Genomic DNA, 15,313 nt, shown 5'->3' with positions numbered 1-15,313 from the left:
CCGCCCGTCTCGGCCTCCCAAAGTGCTGGGATTACAGGCTTGAGCCACCGCGCCCGGCCCCAAATCAAGTCTTAAAATCTTTCATTTTTGGCCGGGCGCGGTGGCTCACGCCTGTAATCCCAGCACTTTGGGAGGCCGAGGCGGGCGGATCACAAGGTCAGGAGATCGAGACCACAGTGAAACCCCGTCTCTACTAAAAATACAAAAAATTAGCCGGGCGCGGTGGTGGGCGCCTGTAGTCCCAGCTACTCAGGAGGCTGAGGCAGGAGAATGGCGTGAACCCGGGAGGCGGAGCTTGCAGTGAGCCCAGATCGCGCCACTGCACTCCAGCCTGGGCGACAGCTCGAGACTCCGTCTCAAAAAAAAAAAAAAAAAAAAAAGAAAAAACTTTCATTTTTTTTTTTTCGGTATGTAAAATATTTTTTTGAGGTATGCATTTAGGAGGATTCTGTTGATAATCAAATTAGTGGGTTTTCTTTTGAAAATATTTTGATTTGCACTTTGTTCTTTTCTTTTCTTCTTCTTCTTCTTCTTTTTTTTTTTTTTAGAGTTTTGCTCTTGTCACCCAGGCTGGAGTGAAATGGAGCGATCTGGGCTCATGGCAACCTCCGCCTCCCGGGTTCAGGCTATTCTTCTGTCTCAGCCTCCTGAGTAGCTGGGACTACAGGCATGCACCACCACACCCAGCTAATTTTTGTATTTTTAATAAAGACGGGGTTTCACCATGTTAGCCAGGATGGTCTCGATCTCTTGACCTCATGATCCACCTACCTTGGCCTCCCAAAGTGCTAAGATTACAGGTGTGAGCCACTGTGCCCAACCTTGTCATCCTTATAGCTTCTTATTCATTCCACATTATTAGTATATTTTCTATTTTTCCCATCGTCTTGGGTTAAACATTTTAAACTTAAGTCCCATAACTGTGGGTAACATGAGTTGCAATTTTCTTTTCACTTATGAAAGATACCACATTTGAAATGTCTGCAGTTAATTTGTGTTGTCTTTTTTTTTTTTTCATTATTCTTATGAAAAGTTGGACAACCCATGGAAATTTTTTGTTTGTTCACTCATATCTAAGAAGAGCACTTACTTCTTAGTTTAATTACATCCTGGATTCTTCTTTTGGTTTTCTTCTGTACCTAGAAAATTCTCTTTGATTTTTAATTTTTTTTTTTTTGAGATGGAGTTTCTCTCTTGTTGCCCAAGCTGGAGTGCAACGGCAGGATCTGGGCTCCCCGCAACCTCCCTCCCCTCCCCCTCACCGCCCAACCCATTCAAGCAATTCTCCTGCCTCTGCCTCCGGAGTAGCTGGGATTACAGGCGTGCACCACCACGCCTGGCTAATTTTGTATTTTTAGTAGAGACGGGGTTTCTCCATGTTGGTCAGGCTGGCCTCTGTGGGAAAGAGAGTTTCAGGGATGCCAGATGAGTTGGTCTCCCCTGTGTGACACCCACAGGGAGCCAGGGGCGACCTCTGAGAAGAAAAGTCTCCTTGTTGCATATCTTTATGCCCCCAGAGCATAACAACTCCACGCATGCCACAGGTTGCTGGGGGAAATAACACTCCTTTGAAGCAGTGGAGTATAATCAAACATCCTGGCTTCTCCTGAAACCCACTCCCACCCATTTCAGTCCTGGTAAGTTAAAGATCTTAAGTAGTTGAGACACACGCCTTTGCTTGAGGAAATTCACAGAAACTGCCACTGCTATACATCTTATTGAATGACTCGTGAGTTCTCCTTCACTGATTAATCCTTTTCCTCATCCCTTCTTACCCCTCCCCTTTGCCCTAAGAACAAAGAGCTTGTAAACCAATAAATTGGGTGGAGGCGGAGAGCTCAGGGCGTGAGCAAGCCTCCGACGCTCCGGTTGCGGTCCCCTGGACCCGCCTTTTAAACTGTTATTCTGTCTCTTTCTAATTCCTTTGTCTCTGCTGGGCTCTGGGTACCCGCCGGGTGGTGTGGGGCTGGTTTCCCCGACCTCAGGTGACCCGCCTGCCTCGGTCTCCCAAAGTGCTGGGATTACAGGTGTGAGCCACCACGCCCGGCCTGTTTTGTTTGTTTGTTTGTTTGTTCTTTCTGATACAACAGAGTCTCGCTCAGTCACCACGCTGGAGGGCAGTGGCGCGATCTCGGCTCACTGCAACTGTCTCCCGGGTTCAAACGATTCTTCTGTCTCAGCCTCCCAGTAGCTGGGACTAGAGACGCGCCACCACGCCCAGCTAATTTTTTGCATTTTTTTTAGTAGAGAGGGGCTTTCACCATGTTGGCCAGGATGGTTTCCATTTCTTGACCTCGTGATCCGCCCGCTTCGGCCTCCCAAGTGCTGGGATTACAAGCGTGAGTCACCGTTCCTGGCTGAAATTTCTTTTTTTTGGAGCCTCGCTCTGTCGCCAAGGCTGGAGTGCAGTGGCGTGATTCGGGCTGACTGCAAGCTGCGCCTTCAGGGTTCACGCCATTCTCCCACCTCAGCCCCTGGAGTAGCTGGGACTACAGGCGCCCGCCACCACGCCTGGCTCATTTTTTGTTTTTGTATTTTTAGTAGAGACGGAGTTTCACCGTGTTAGCCAGGATGGTCTTGGCTAGTCTGGATCTCCTGACCTCGTGATCCGCCCTCCTGATCTCGTGATCCGCCCGCCTTGGCCTCCCAAAGTGCTGGGATTACAGGCATAAGCCACCGCACCCGGCCTGAAAATTCTCACTTTTTAAAAATATTTCTAGGGCTTCCGGTGGAGTGCTGGGTCGTCGCTCGCAGCAGTCATGGCAGCGGAGGAGAAGGACCCTCTGAGGTATATCGCGGCATACGGGAGCAGCAACTCAGGCTCCTCGGACGAGGAGGATAACATCGAGCCGGAGGAGAAGAGTCGCAGAACCCCGGATCCAGCGAAGTCGGCGGTCGGCTGTAGGAACAAGGCAGAGAAGCGGCTCCCGGGACCCGACGAGCTGTTTAGGAGCGTGACTTGCCCGGCCTTTCTCTACAATCCGCTCAACAAGCAGATAGACTGGGAGAGGCACGTCGTCAAGGCGCCTGAGGAGCCTCCAAAGGAATTCAAAATATGGAAATCAAATTATGTACCACCTCCTGAGACCTACACCACTGAGAAGAAGCCTCCTCCTCCAGAGCTTGACATGGCAATAAAATGGTCTAACATATATGAGGACAACGGTGATGATGCCCCACAGAATGCTAAGAAAGCTACGCTTCTACCGGAAGGGGAGGAGACGTTGGAATCAGATGATGAAAAAGATGAGCATACTTCTAAAAAGCGCAAAGTAGAGCCAGGAGAACCAGCAAAGAAGAAAAAGTAGAAACAAATGACCAGAATTTCTGGACTGCTAAGCTTGTTGAAAAGTTTCTTTGGACAGATTAAGTTGATATTGTGGGTTATTATGACACATCTCCATGAAAGTGCATACGTTAATGAACTAATAAGTATTGCCTCAAGAACTTTCCACTGTAGAATTCTTTTTTAATTTAAAACATGTATGTATTTAAAACTCAACTGGTGACTTGTGATTGTGAAATTGATAACACTTGGATGCATTCTTGCTCTCACAGAATTGGTGACATGCTTTTGAGAGTTTTGTCACATGTTGACATGCCAATGTTCTATAAACCTTTTATAAAGGAATGTATTTTTAAAGTAAATATATTGTAATGTACTGTGAACTTGTAGGGTGTTTTTCAACAGTCTTTGTACAGTGTAAATAGACCATGGAAATAAAATTACTTATCAATATTACTATTACTGCATAACATTAACATTTGAATGTTTGTCTGTGACAAGTACCCTATTTGTTGTGTGACATTTTAAGTTGTAATAAGAAGTATTACCATTTAAAGAGTGCCTCCTGTGTTCCAGGTGCTTTGTGCATATGTTTTCTCTGATCCTTAAACAACCTAGCAAGGTATTATTAGCATTCTCATTTTATAATAAAGAGTGCTTGAGTAGCTTGTCTAAAACAACAACAACAAAAAAAACCATATTTCTACTCAGGCCAGGCACGGTGGCTCACCTCTGTAATTCCAGCGCTTTGGGAGGCCGAGGTGGGGAGATCACCTGAAGTCAGAATTCGAGACCAGCCTGGCCAACATGGTGAAACCCCGTCTCTACTAAAAATACAAAAATTAGCCAGGCGCACTGGCAGGCAGCTGTAATCACAGCTATTTGGGAGGCTGAGGCAGGAGAATTGCTTGAACTCAGGAGGCGTAGGTTGCAGTGGGCTGAGATCTGTCACTGCACTCCAGCCTGGGTGACAGAGCAAGACTGTCTAGAAAATAAATAAATAAATTAAATATATATATATTTTTTCAGCATTTTAAAGGTTTCTGTAACTTTTTCAAGATTTTAGCATATAAAATATTTTATAAAGATTTAGAATGCATAATATTTTTCTAAAATGCACAAATATGTTTCTGAAAAAATATTTTACAGTTTTTTTTGTGTGGCACACAATGGCATCTAATGAGAAACCTAAAGTTACATCAGTTAGAACATATCCTTTCCTTAATATACCATAAAGTAATAATAATTTGTAAAATATAATTTCTATTACTAAGAAATTGATTCTATATTTATACAAATTTCTGAAGTAAAAGTACATGACTGTAGAGAATAATACCCATATATGGCCAAAATTATGTTTTTCTATATTACTAAAGTAATACTGGCAAAATTATTGACCTGAATTCAGATTTTTGGCTTTAATCATCATGCTTTTTTATTAGCACTTCCCTGAATTCATAAAAATAATCTCAGCTTGAATCTTTCATTTAATTCAGATGTTAATTGAAAAAATTTTTTGGCCAGACGCGTTGGCTCACGCCTGTAATTCCAGCACTTTGGGAGGCCGAAGCGTGTGGATCACCCGAGGTTAGGAGTTTGAGACCAGCCTGGCCAACATGATGAAATCCCGTCTATACTAAAAATACAAAATTAGTTGGGCATGGCTGCGGGACCTGTAATCCCAACTTACTCAGGAGGCTCAAGCAGGAGAATCGCTTGAACCCAGGAGGTGGAGATTGCAGTGAGCCGAGATTGTGCCATTGCACTCCAAACTGGGCAAAAAGAGCGAAACTCCGTCTCAAAAAAATAAATAAAATAAAATTTCAGGCAGAGTCTTGCTCTGTCACCCAGGTGGGAGTGTAGTAGCTTGATCACAGCTCATTGCAGCCTCGATCTCTCTGGCTCAAACAATTCTTTCATCTCATTTTTACACTTTTTGGAGAGATGAGGTCTCACTATATTGCTCAGGCTGGTCTCAAAACTTTGGGCTCAAGCAATTCTCCTGCTTTAGCCTCCTAAAGTGCTGAGATATAGGCATGAGCCCCTGCACCCAGCAATTGTAAAATTCTTAATTTAATTTGATTTGGCTAGATACTACTTGTTGAATTTACTTTAGTCAACGATTTTTTTTTGTTATTTACAATGCTCAGAAAATATTACCTCTTGGGATTCCACTGTCATAATTCAATGACATATTTTAGGCCTAAAACCTTTCCATTTAAGGCTGGGAGCACTGTCTCCCACCTGTAATCCCAGCACTTTCAGAGGCCAAGGCGGGCAGATCCCCTGAGGTCGGGAGTTTCAGACCAGCCTGACCAATATGGTGAAACCACATCTCTATTAAAAGTAGAAAAATTAGCCAGGCGTGGTGGCAGGCACCTGTAATCCCAGCTACTTGGGAGGCTGAGGCAGGAGAATCCCTTGAACCCGGGAGGCGGAGGTTGCAGTGAGCCAGAGGTTGCAGTGAGCTGAAATCATGCCAGTGCACTCCAGCCTGGGAGACAGAGGGAGACTTTGTCTCCCCCCCACAAAAAAAACAAAAAACAAAAAAGCAAACGAAAAACAAAACAAAACAAACAAACAAGAAAGTTTCCATTTAAAATAATTGTCTGGTGTTTGAAAACAATGAGTGTTTTATATTTACTGGCCAAAATACAGCCTATGCCTAATTATTCAAACTTTCTAATAAAGTTATTTAACATTATGCTCATGCAGTTATTGTATACCAGAAAATATAGTTTCTATAATTACACTAATGACCTTAATGTAACTTAACAGAAGTAAAAAATGTGATGGAGGCTAGAAAAGAAAGTGGATGAAGAAAGAGAAAATGTTGATCAAAGTGTACAAAGTTTCACTTAGAAGGAATAAGATCAAGTGATTGATCGCACAGAATAGTTGCTATAATAAATAATGCATTCTATATTTCAAAATTGCTATAAAGAGATTTTATATGTTTTTGACACAAAAATATCCTAACTATGTGAGGTGATAAATCTTTTAGTTAGCTTGATTAAAAAATTTTGCACATAAACATATTAAAATATGACATAGTACCCAATGAATACATACAGTGATTATGTATTAATTTAAAATATAATTTTTAAAACAGTGCAATTTTTTATTCAATAAATATTTGATATAGTCACTGTAAACTCTTAGAAGTTAAGCCTATCAATGTTCAATGGCTTGGAATAATGCCTCACATATTTTATGCCCTAAATACTAATAACAGTGATTGTCAGATTATCTTTTGGTTATAGCTTTCTTTAAATATAATATTATTTTGTTGTTGCTCTTATTAAAACTTATTTTTCTGTCATACCTAAATATTGCTAAAAATAAAAGAGAGGATTTCTTTGCCTGCTTTATAAAGTCCACAGTCAAATGTCAGTTTAGCTAAGATTATATTAAGTCATTTGTTTTGGAAAGTAAACATGAGAATTAAATAATACAATTATAGTTATATTCTCTATTCTAACAATTGAGAAAAATTTGAGTTATTAATTGATAGGGCTAAAGTCTTATTTTATATTTTTATTCCAGATTATTTCATGTCAAGTAACCAGAATATCAATTTTCACAGTATACTATGAAGTAAAAATAAATGTGATAGGCACAGATTATAGAAGTAAATTAGAAAAACATTCTATAAATAGAATCTGTATATATATATCTATATATACAAACACACACACAAACTACTTATATATATAAGAAAATTGAGTATATGAATTGCCATGTAACAAGTAAAAAGATTAATTTGAATATTTTAAAATAAGAAAGCATATCAAGTTGCTTAAATTTTAAATTTCACCAACATTTAATGAAAAGTTACTATCAATATCTCACAAACCCTTTCAGCAAGGTAATATTTCTTAATTCATTTATTAGCAAGGATTACCTCAACGTCAAAATCAGACAAAAGAATCACAAGAGGACTACTAACCAAAATCCCATATAAATATAGATGTAGAAATTCTCAGAAACACTAGCAAATTAAATCCAGCAACATATAAAAATGATTACACATGGCTGGGTGTGGTGGCTCACACCTGTAATCCCAGCACTTTGGGAGGCCTAGGTGTGCAGATCACTTGAAGTCAGGGGCTCGAGATCAGACCAGCCAACATGGGGAGAACCCATCTTTACTAAAAATACAAAAATTAGCCAGACATCCTGATGCGTGCCTGTAATCCCAGCTACTTGGGAGGCTGAGGCAGGAGAATTGCTTGAACTGGGACCTGGGAGGTGGAGGTTGCAGTGAGCCAAGATTTTGCCACTGCACTCCAGCCTGGGCTACAGAGAGAGACTCTGCCTCAAAAAAAAAAAAAAAAAAAAAAAAAAGATTACAGACAGGGCATTGGGGCTCAGGCCTGTAATCCCAGCACTTTGGGAGGCTGAGGCAGGTGGATCACTTGAGGTCAGGAGTTCAAGATCAGCCTAGCCAACACAGTGAAACCCTGTCTCTACTAAAAAAAATCTAATAATAATAATAATAATAATAATACAAAAATTAGCTGGATGTGGTATTGTGCGCCTGTAATCCCAGCAACTTGGGAGGCTGGGGAAAGAGAATGGCTTGAACCCAGGAAGGGAAGATTGCAGTGAGCCTAGATCATGCCATTGTACTCCAGCCTGGGCAACAGAGTGAGACACTGTCTCAAAAAAAAAAAAAAAAAAAAAAAATTTCTACCATAATCAAGTAATATTTTTTCAAAAAATAAGTGTTGGCTTAATATTTAATAAATAATCTCTAACATATTACAAAATATTATTTGCCCCCATTTTCTGTATCTGCTCACCCTGTTCAGAACCCAAGGTGCCACGCTGCTTCTGCATCTCTAAGAAACCAAGTGCCCAACCATGAGAACTAGGAAGAAGGGAGTTGAAGGAGGCAGAAGAGGAGGTGTGCTGTGGAAGCAGGAGTGATCAGACCTCCAAGCACAGGATACCCAGGACAGTGGGGAGGGCAGGGCTGGGAGCTGCATGGGTCAGGCAGTAACAGGTGCCAGAGGTCGCCACCATTTCACACCTCAGGGAGGGCCACTGGGGTAAATCTGAAGGCACTCACAGACTGGATGCTCCAGAAATGGACAAAGCAGTAGCTCCAGCTTGGCATTGCATGGCCATTATCATGACCAAACAATGGGGAAAAAAACTGACTCTCCAACAAATGGTTCAGAAAACTCAATATTTAAATTTATTTATTTATTTATTTATTTATTTATTTATTTATTTTATTTATTTTTTTTTTTTTGAGACGGAGTCTCGCTCTGTCTCCCAGGGGCTGGAGTGCAGTGGCCGGATCTCAGCTCACTGCAAGCTCCGCCTCCCGGGTTCACGCCATTCTCCTGCCTCAGCCTCCCGAGTAGCTGGGACTACAGGCGCCGCCACCTCGCCCGGCTAGTTTTTTGTATTTTTAGTAGAGACGGGGTTTCACCGGGTTAGCCAGGATGGTCTTGATCTCCTGACCTCGTGATCCGCCCGCCTCGGCCTCCCAAAGTGCTGGGATTACAGGCTTGAGCCACCGCACCCGGCCTAATATTTAAATTTAAAAAAAAAAAAAAAAAAAAAAAAAAGCTTGGTCTCTTTCTTTGAACATTATACAGAAAAAGCCTAGGTATGCAAAGCAGGAACTGGAAGTAATATTTGCACAGCCGTGGTTATAACAGCATTATAAAAGCCCCAAGATACATATGACTGATGCTGCCATCTGTGACCTCACAGTGATGCAATGACAGCATCCTGTGTACACACGCAGAGCTAATACTGTGAATTCACTCACTGAGCCCATGACTTAATCTGAAACCTAGACGACTGGTACTGAAATTCTCCCCCTCAGTGAATCCATAGGGAATCACTTGACTTTAATGTCTTGTTGGGTTTGGGTTTGCATGCAATAACTTAAGAAGTCTTTTATTATTATTTTTTTTCCTTTTTTGCTATTTTGTAGGACTTTTTCAGAATGTGGAAAACAAAAACAAATCCAGACCATCTTAAACTTAAATGCTTATATTTTATTAAACAAAACAAGTGCTTTCTAGAATCTCTGTGATTATTATGAGATATTTGAAACAGGATATAAAGAGTGGTTTCATGTTTTAATCTTTTTGGAGGTTGGAATGGTTCACTTTAATGAAAGATTTTTTATTTTAATGTTCTCTGTTGTTTTAAAATGTGAACTATTTGAGTCATTACTTGATGCAAATAATAGACATAGACATGAACAGGTTACAAAAGAGGAATAACGTTTTTGATGTGCACAAAAACTCTTTTTAAAACTGAATCTTTTAGTACTCACTCTGTGTAGATGAGTCAAGAAACACAACGGGAACTAGTAAATTGCAATTTTCTGCAGTGGAAGATATCTGCAATCACTAGAAGAAACTGAATCAGAAAAGCGGAAATGGCCTGCAGCAACCACACAAGCCTGTGTGGACAGAAAGCATACTCACTAATAGCAGAATGACAAAGAGATTACTTTTTTTTTTTTTTTTTTTTTTTGAGACGGAGTCTCGCGCTGTGTCACCCAGGCTGGAGTGCAGTGGCGCGATCTCGGCTCACTGCAAGCTCCGCCTCCCAGGTTCAGGCCATTCTCCTGCCTCAGCCTCCGAGTAGCTGGGACTACAGGCGCCCGCCACCACGCCCGGCTAGTTTTTTGTATTTTTAGTAGAGACGGGGTTTCACCATGTTAGCCAGGATGGTCTCGATCTCCTGACCTCGTGATCCGCCCGCCTCGGCCTCCCAAAGTGCTGGGATTACAGGCTTGAGCCACCGCGCCCGGCCGAGAATTTTTAACAAATGAAATATATGATTAGATACTAATTATTTTCTGAAACCCAGCTTTTATGCCCTTTATATGTATTTTCTTACCTTTCAAGTCCTACTAATAAAATGCAATTTACCATTAAAAAATGGAAGTCAAAGACCGGGTGTGGTGGCTCACGCCTATAATCCCAGCACTTTAGGAGGCCGAGGCGGGCGGATCACCTGAGGTCAAGAGTTCAAGACCAGCCTGACCAACAGGAAGAAACCCCGTCTCTACTAAAAAAAAAAAAAAAAAGGGGAAGTCAAAATAAGTGAAAACAAATCTTTTCCAGGCGACAAACCAAGGGAGTATCAGTGCTGATTAGAAAACAGATGTGTCTGACTCATTTGTCAAGTCAGGCCAGTCAATCACTTCAGAGATTCATCCACCGAATCCTGCTCCTGTGCTCAATAACCACTCACTCAGGAGACACTGCATTATGCCCAGTACTGTCCCATGTGCATTTTATTTTGTAAGTTCTTCCACCATCTCACTTACATAAGTTGTTTTTTTTTTTTTGTCTTTGGGATACTTTTTCACAAAACTTAGAGAATCCAAGGGGCAAAAAATGATTTCGGTGTTTCCCTCTCGATTTCAGCAACTGATTGGCTGGCCAGTAATGTGTCTCCAAGAAAGGGAAGCTAGGTTGGGTGAAGACAATCTTAATGTCTGAAGGGGTTGGCTTTTCAAAGGAAGAGTATGCCAGGAGATGCCTCTCAGCCCCAGGGCATCCACCTACTCCCTTGAGGATACACTCTATACCTCAGGTTGTCCTCAGGGAGAAAAATAACCCGGGAGCTGATATTCACTAGACACTCTAGTAGACAAAGCCATGGTGGGCATCTTGGTTTATCTTCAGACAGTACTGAAACCCAGGACCAGAAAAAAACTGAAGGTTGGCTGAGGACACATCACTCCATAAAGTTTCCAAAGGAAAGCCTTGATCTGAAAACTTTCTGATAAGATCTCTGTGCCTAGGGAAGATTAAAAAAAAGAAGAGGCACAGAGAGTTTTTACAATAGTGTCAGGGGATTATTCTTTGCTTTATTCTCATGGGAAATATTTCCAAACAAAACAATTTTTTTTTAAAGTGCCATCCAATGCTTTGTCAAAAAATGATTAACCAAAATACAGTATCAGAAATGTACACTCAAGGAAAAATAGTTGACAATGTGAATCAGGAAAGGAACGTTGTCATCGGGACTGTCAGAAGAAACTGGAAATCTGGTACTTTACTGCAAGCCAGAGTTAGGCTGAAGGAATGAGGGGTAGAGGGTAGACTTGAGACACATGGGGGTAGGCTCGGGACACATGTGAAAAATCCAGGGGAAAAGCAGTTCCCTGTGCAGTGTGAGAATAATTAAGTCCCTACTTAATTATTAAGTAGGTCCCTACTTTTTAAAAACTCTTACTCAAACGCATTTTTTGTAAACTACTACATTGAAGGAAACAAAATTCAGGCTTAACCAATTAACCTCCGATTACATAACCAGGAAATTTCCACCTTGATTGTACAAATTAAGAAAGTATGTAACTGTACCTAACCAATTATTGGATTTGGTTTTCTTCATCATGCACCTTATAAAAGTCTTTCCTTCAAGCCCCTCCAATGAACCACAAACTACAAACCATAGCTGGGTGCTCCATAACTTTTGAATCGCTCTTTGATTAAATCTTTAATATTTTTGCAGTGACTCCCAAACATTTTCAATAGGAGAAAACAAGAATTGGGAACTCCACAGACCAAAGCTCTTCCCATTCATGAACCTGCATCCTGAGTCAGGATTCTCCCCTGACGCCCCTCCCTGGTCCCCCGCACAATCTGGGAGCGACGAGGCGCTGCTGGTGCAGAGGTTCCAGGCCAGGGCACAGTCACTACGCAGGGAGGAGACAGGACTCCCGGGGCCCGGCTGTCAGCGTAGCCGCCATCTTATGGCCGAAGGCGACTGAGGCCGAGCTGGGCAAGGAGAACTCGGGGAGCAGATTGTGGAGCTGACTGAGGGGAGGCCTGAGTCCCTCCACAGTCACTTCCCACCGGTTCCAACCAGCCTCTTCCCCTCTTGGGATGTAGGACCCAGCACTCTCACCATTTCTAGGCTTCCAGGGAGTCCTGGCGTCTTAGCTGTGGATCTCCCAATATCTGCAGGTCACAGGGCCACAGAGGCTGGACCTGTATGAGCAGAGGATACAGGGCAGTGAAGACGAGACCTGGAGCTCCGGCTGCAGCGAGAAACAAAGCCCGCAGCGAACCCGGAAGCCGGTCCAGCCCAGCGTTTCTGATTGGATAATGTTTAAGACCCGCCCCCTCAGGCCCTAAAGGTGTTGGGCTAAATGAACCTAGGCTGAGCGACAGCCTAGGCTGCATGTTTTTCCGGCAGGGGTTCCTCCCTGAGCTGAGCCGGGTCCATCCCAGAGGGTATTTGCATTTAAACTTGTGCGTAGGGTTATATGCATTTATAAATAATTTATTATATGACTAGTCACAAATGAAAATAATATAATAATTATTTTTATTTATTTATTTTTTTTTTTGAGACGGAGTCTGGCTCTGTCGCCCAGGCTGGAGTGCTGTGGCCGGATCTCAGCTCACTGCAAGCTCCGCCTCCCGGGTTCACGCCATTCTCCTGCCTCAGCCTCCGGAGTAGCTGGGACTACAGGAGCCCGCCACCTCGCCCGGCTAGTTTTTTGTATTTTTTAGTAGAGACGGGGTTTCACCGTGTTAGCCAGGATGGTCTCGATCTCCCGACCTCGTGATCCGCCCGTCTCGGCCTCCCAAAGTGCTGGGATTACAAGCTTGAGCCACCGCGCCCGGCCAAAGAATATAATAATTATTTTAAAATTTCAACTTTTATGACCTTCCTGGCTTCTGGTCCTTTGAGCAGGCAGCCTGAGATTTTTAAAAGGAGGCAATCCTCTGAAATGAAATAATAAAATGTAAAATAAATAAAATGTAAACCACATGTGAATTTTAAGTTTCCTAGTAGCCAAACTTTAAAAAGAAACAAGAAACAGGTGGACTCGACTGTAACAATTTAATTAACCCAATATATCCAAAATATTATAATTTTAATATGTGAACAATGTGTAACTATGCATGAAGTTAAGTACATATATTTGGAGCTAAATCACTGAAACTAACTCTGTATTGTACCTTTCTAGCACATTGCAATTCAGACCAGTCACATTTTAGACACCCAGCAGCCACACATGGCTAGTAGCTGTCACATTGAAGTGAAGCTCTGACATCAGGGGGGTGAAGGGCTTGAACATCCCCTTTCTGCCAGAGGTAAGGTGACACCCTCTCTTTACCAACATCTCTTTTTAGTTCCGAGGATGAAACAGAAAAGAGTGACCACAGAAAAAGCAGAGGGCAGCAGGAATAAAATAACCACTGTTTGCCATCTGTTGCCACCCCTCTTCCAGAGATCAGACAGTGAACAAAGGCTGACGGGCCCACAGGCGAAAAACCTCTGTCTTCAGATCTGTCCACAGTCTTGACCTCCAATTATTAGATATGAAGACAATAGATTAAAGGCAAACTTATTCTGCTACGTGGCCTTGGCCCTAATGGTCAGGTTGTGGTTATCTGTTTTCTCCTGTAGTGTGAGATACTTGTGAGTATAAGTGCCAACCACATATATACATGCCCACATGTACTCCTGCATTATTCAGTATGGTCTTACAAGACATCCAACTTTAAATCAGGGAAAACTCAGTAGCTTTAGGGTGTCCACTATTAGAAGGTAACTAGTAATCAACCTGTCATTAAATCCCAGCATCCTAACTGAACTGGGTGCATGCATTAGTTAGCTACTGCAGCATAACAAAACATCCAAACTTATTAGGTCATAATCGAGATAGTCAGTCATTTAGGCTGGTCTCAATGGGGCCATCCTTCTGGTCTCAGCTGAGCTCCTTCAGACATGTATCATCAGCTGCTTGTTGACTGGGCAGCTGTGTTTCTGGGAGTGCACTTCTGATTCTGTGACTGTCAACAGGGGCAACTTGTTTCTCCACCCCATGGTACCTTATCCTCCAGTTGGCTAACATGGGCTTTTTTAATGGCGATGACAGCATTATAAAATAAAAATAGAAGCATTCAAGACCATTTGAGTCTAGGCCCCAAACTAGCCCACTGTCACGTTCACAAGTTTCCACTGTCCTGAGTAAACAAGGCCAGCCAGCTCCAGTGTTCAGAAAACAGGTTCTGGACCTCGATGGGAACAGCTGTAAAAGCACCTGGCAATAGACATGGATATAGGAGAAATGAAAAATTGCTACCATTTTTGCAATCAGTATCATTCTGCCCTTTTTTGTGTATGTTGTTTATAGAACTCTTCCACATCAAGAAACTTGTCCAAAGACCCACAGTTACTAAGTGGCTGGGCTGAGACTCAGGATCAACTGTGTCTGACTCCAAAGCCCATTCACCTCCATAGATCACACTACAATGCTAAAGTAGCTGCCACAGATCCTTGAAATCCTGAATAGTGACACTTTAATAATAGAATCAAGATCCCCTTTAGATTTGTGACTATATAATACTGTTTATTATTGGGAATAATCCTCCTAAGAAATTGCAGAAGCACACGGTGGCTCACACCTGTAATCCTAGCACTTTGGGAGGCTGAGATGGGAAAATCACATGAGCTCAGGAGTTCAAGTGCAGCCTGCACAACATAGTAAGATCCTGTCTGCACGAAAAAAAATTTAAAAATTAGCCAGACATAATAGTGCATGACTATAGTCCCAGTTACTCAGGTGAATGGAACAGAAGGATTGCTGGACCCTGGAAAGTGGAGGCTGCAGTGAGCCATGAGGAGTTATACCACTGCACTCCAGTCAGACTGATAGAGTGAGACTCTGTCTCAAAAAAAAAAAGAAAAGAAAAGAAATTGCAGAGACAATTTTAAAAGACACAGAATACTTTGGGAAAACAGGTTAGGGACAAGTTTATAAAACCAAAGCCCAGGCCGGGCGCGGTGGCTCAAGCCTGTAATCCCAGCACTTTGGGAGGCCGAGACGGGCGGATCACAAGGTCAGGAGATCGAGACCATCCTGGCTAACACGGTGAAACCCCGTCTCTACTAAAAAAATACAAAAAACTAGCCGGGCGAAGTGGCTGGCGCCTGTGGTCCCAGCTACTCGGGAGGCTGAGGCAGGAGAATGGCGTGAACCCGGGAGGCGGAGCTTGCAGTGAGCTGAGATCCGGCCAC

The 15,313-nt window shown here is 42.5% G+C and overlaps 1 protein-coding gene and 2 pseudogenes across 2 annotated transcripts in view; 2 read left to right on the top strand and 1 right to left on the bottom strand.

Annotated features, from left to right (window-relative positions):
- LOC112611883 overlaps positions 1-15,313 on the bottom strand; it is a 272,327-nt pseudogene that overhangs the window by 112,190 nt on the left and 144,824 nt on the right.
- LOC112612816 (zinc finger protein 43-like) overlaps positions 1-15,313 on the top strand; it is a 108,532-nt gene that overhangs the window by 72,954 nt on the left and 20,265 nt on the right.
- On the top strand, positions 2,760-3,847 carry LOC112612835 (annotated as a pseudogene). The gene has a single exon (XR_003116892.1). The product of XR_003116892.1 is annotated as a UPF0690 protein C1orf52 pseudogene (transcript).

The sequence above is a fragment of the Theropithecus gelada genome, chromosome 19 (assembly GCF_003255815.1).
Source record: "Theropithecus gelada isolate Dixy chromosome 19, Tgel_1.0, whole genome shotgun sequence".
In the NCBI taxonomy this organism is placed as follows: domain Eukaryota; kingdom Metazoa; phylum Chordata; class Mammalia; order Primates; family Cercopithecidae; genus Theropithecus; species Theropithecus gelada.
Note: the sequence above shows the minus strand (reverse complement) of the source record. Positions and strands in the feature narration are given on the sequence as shown.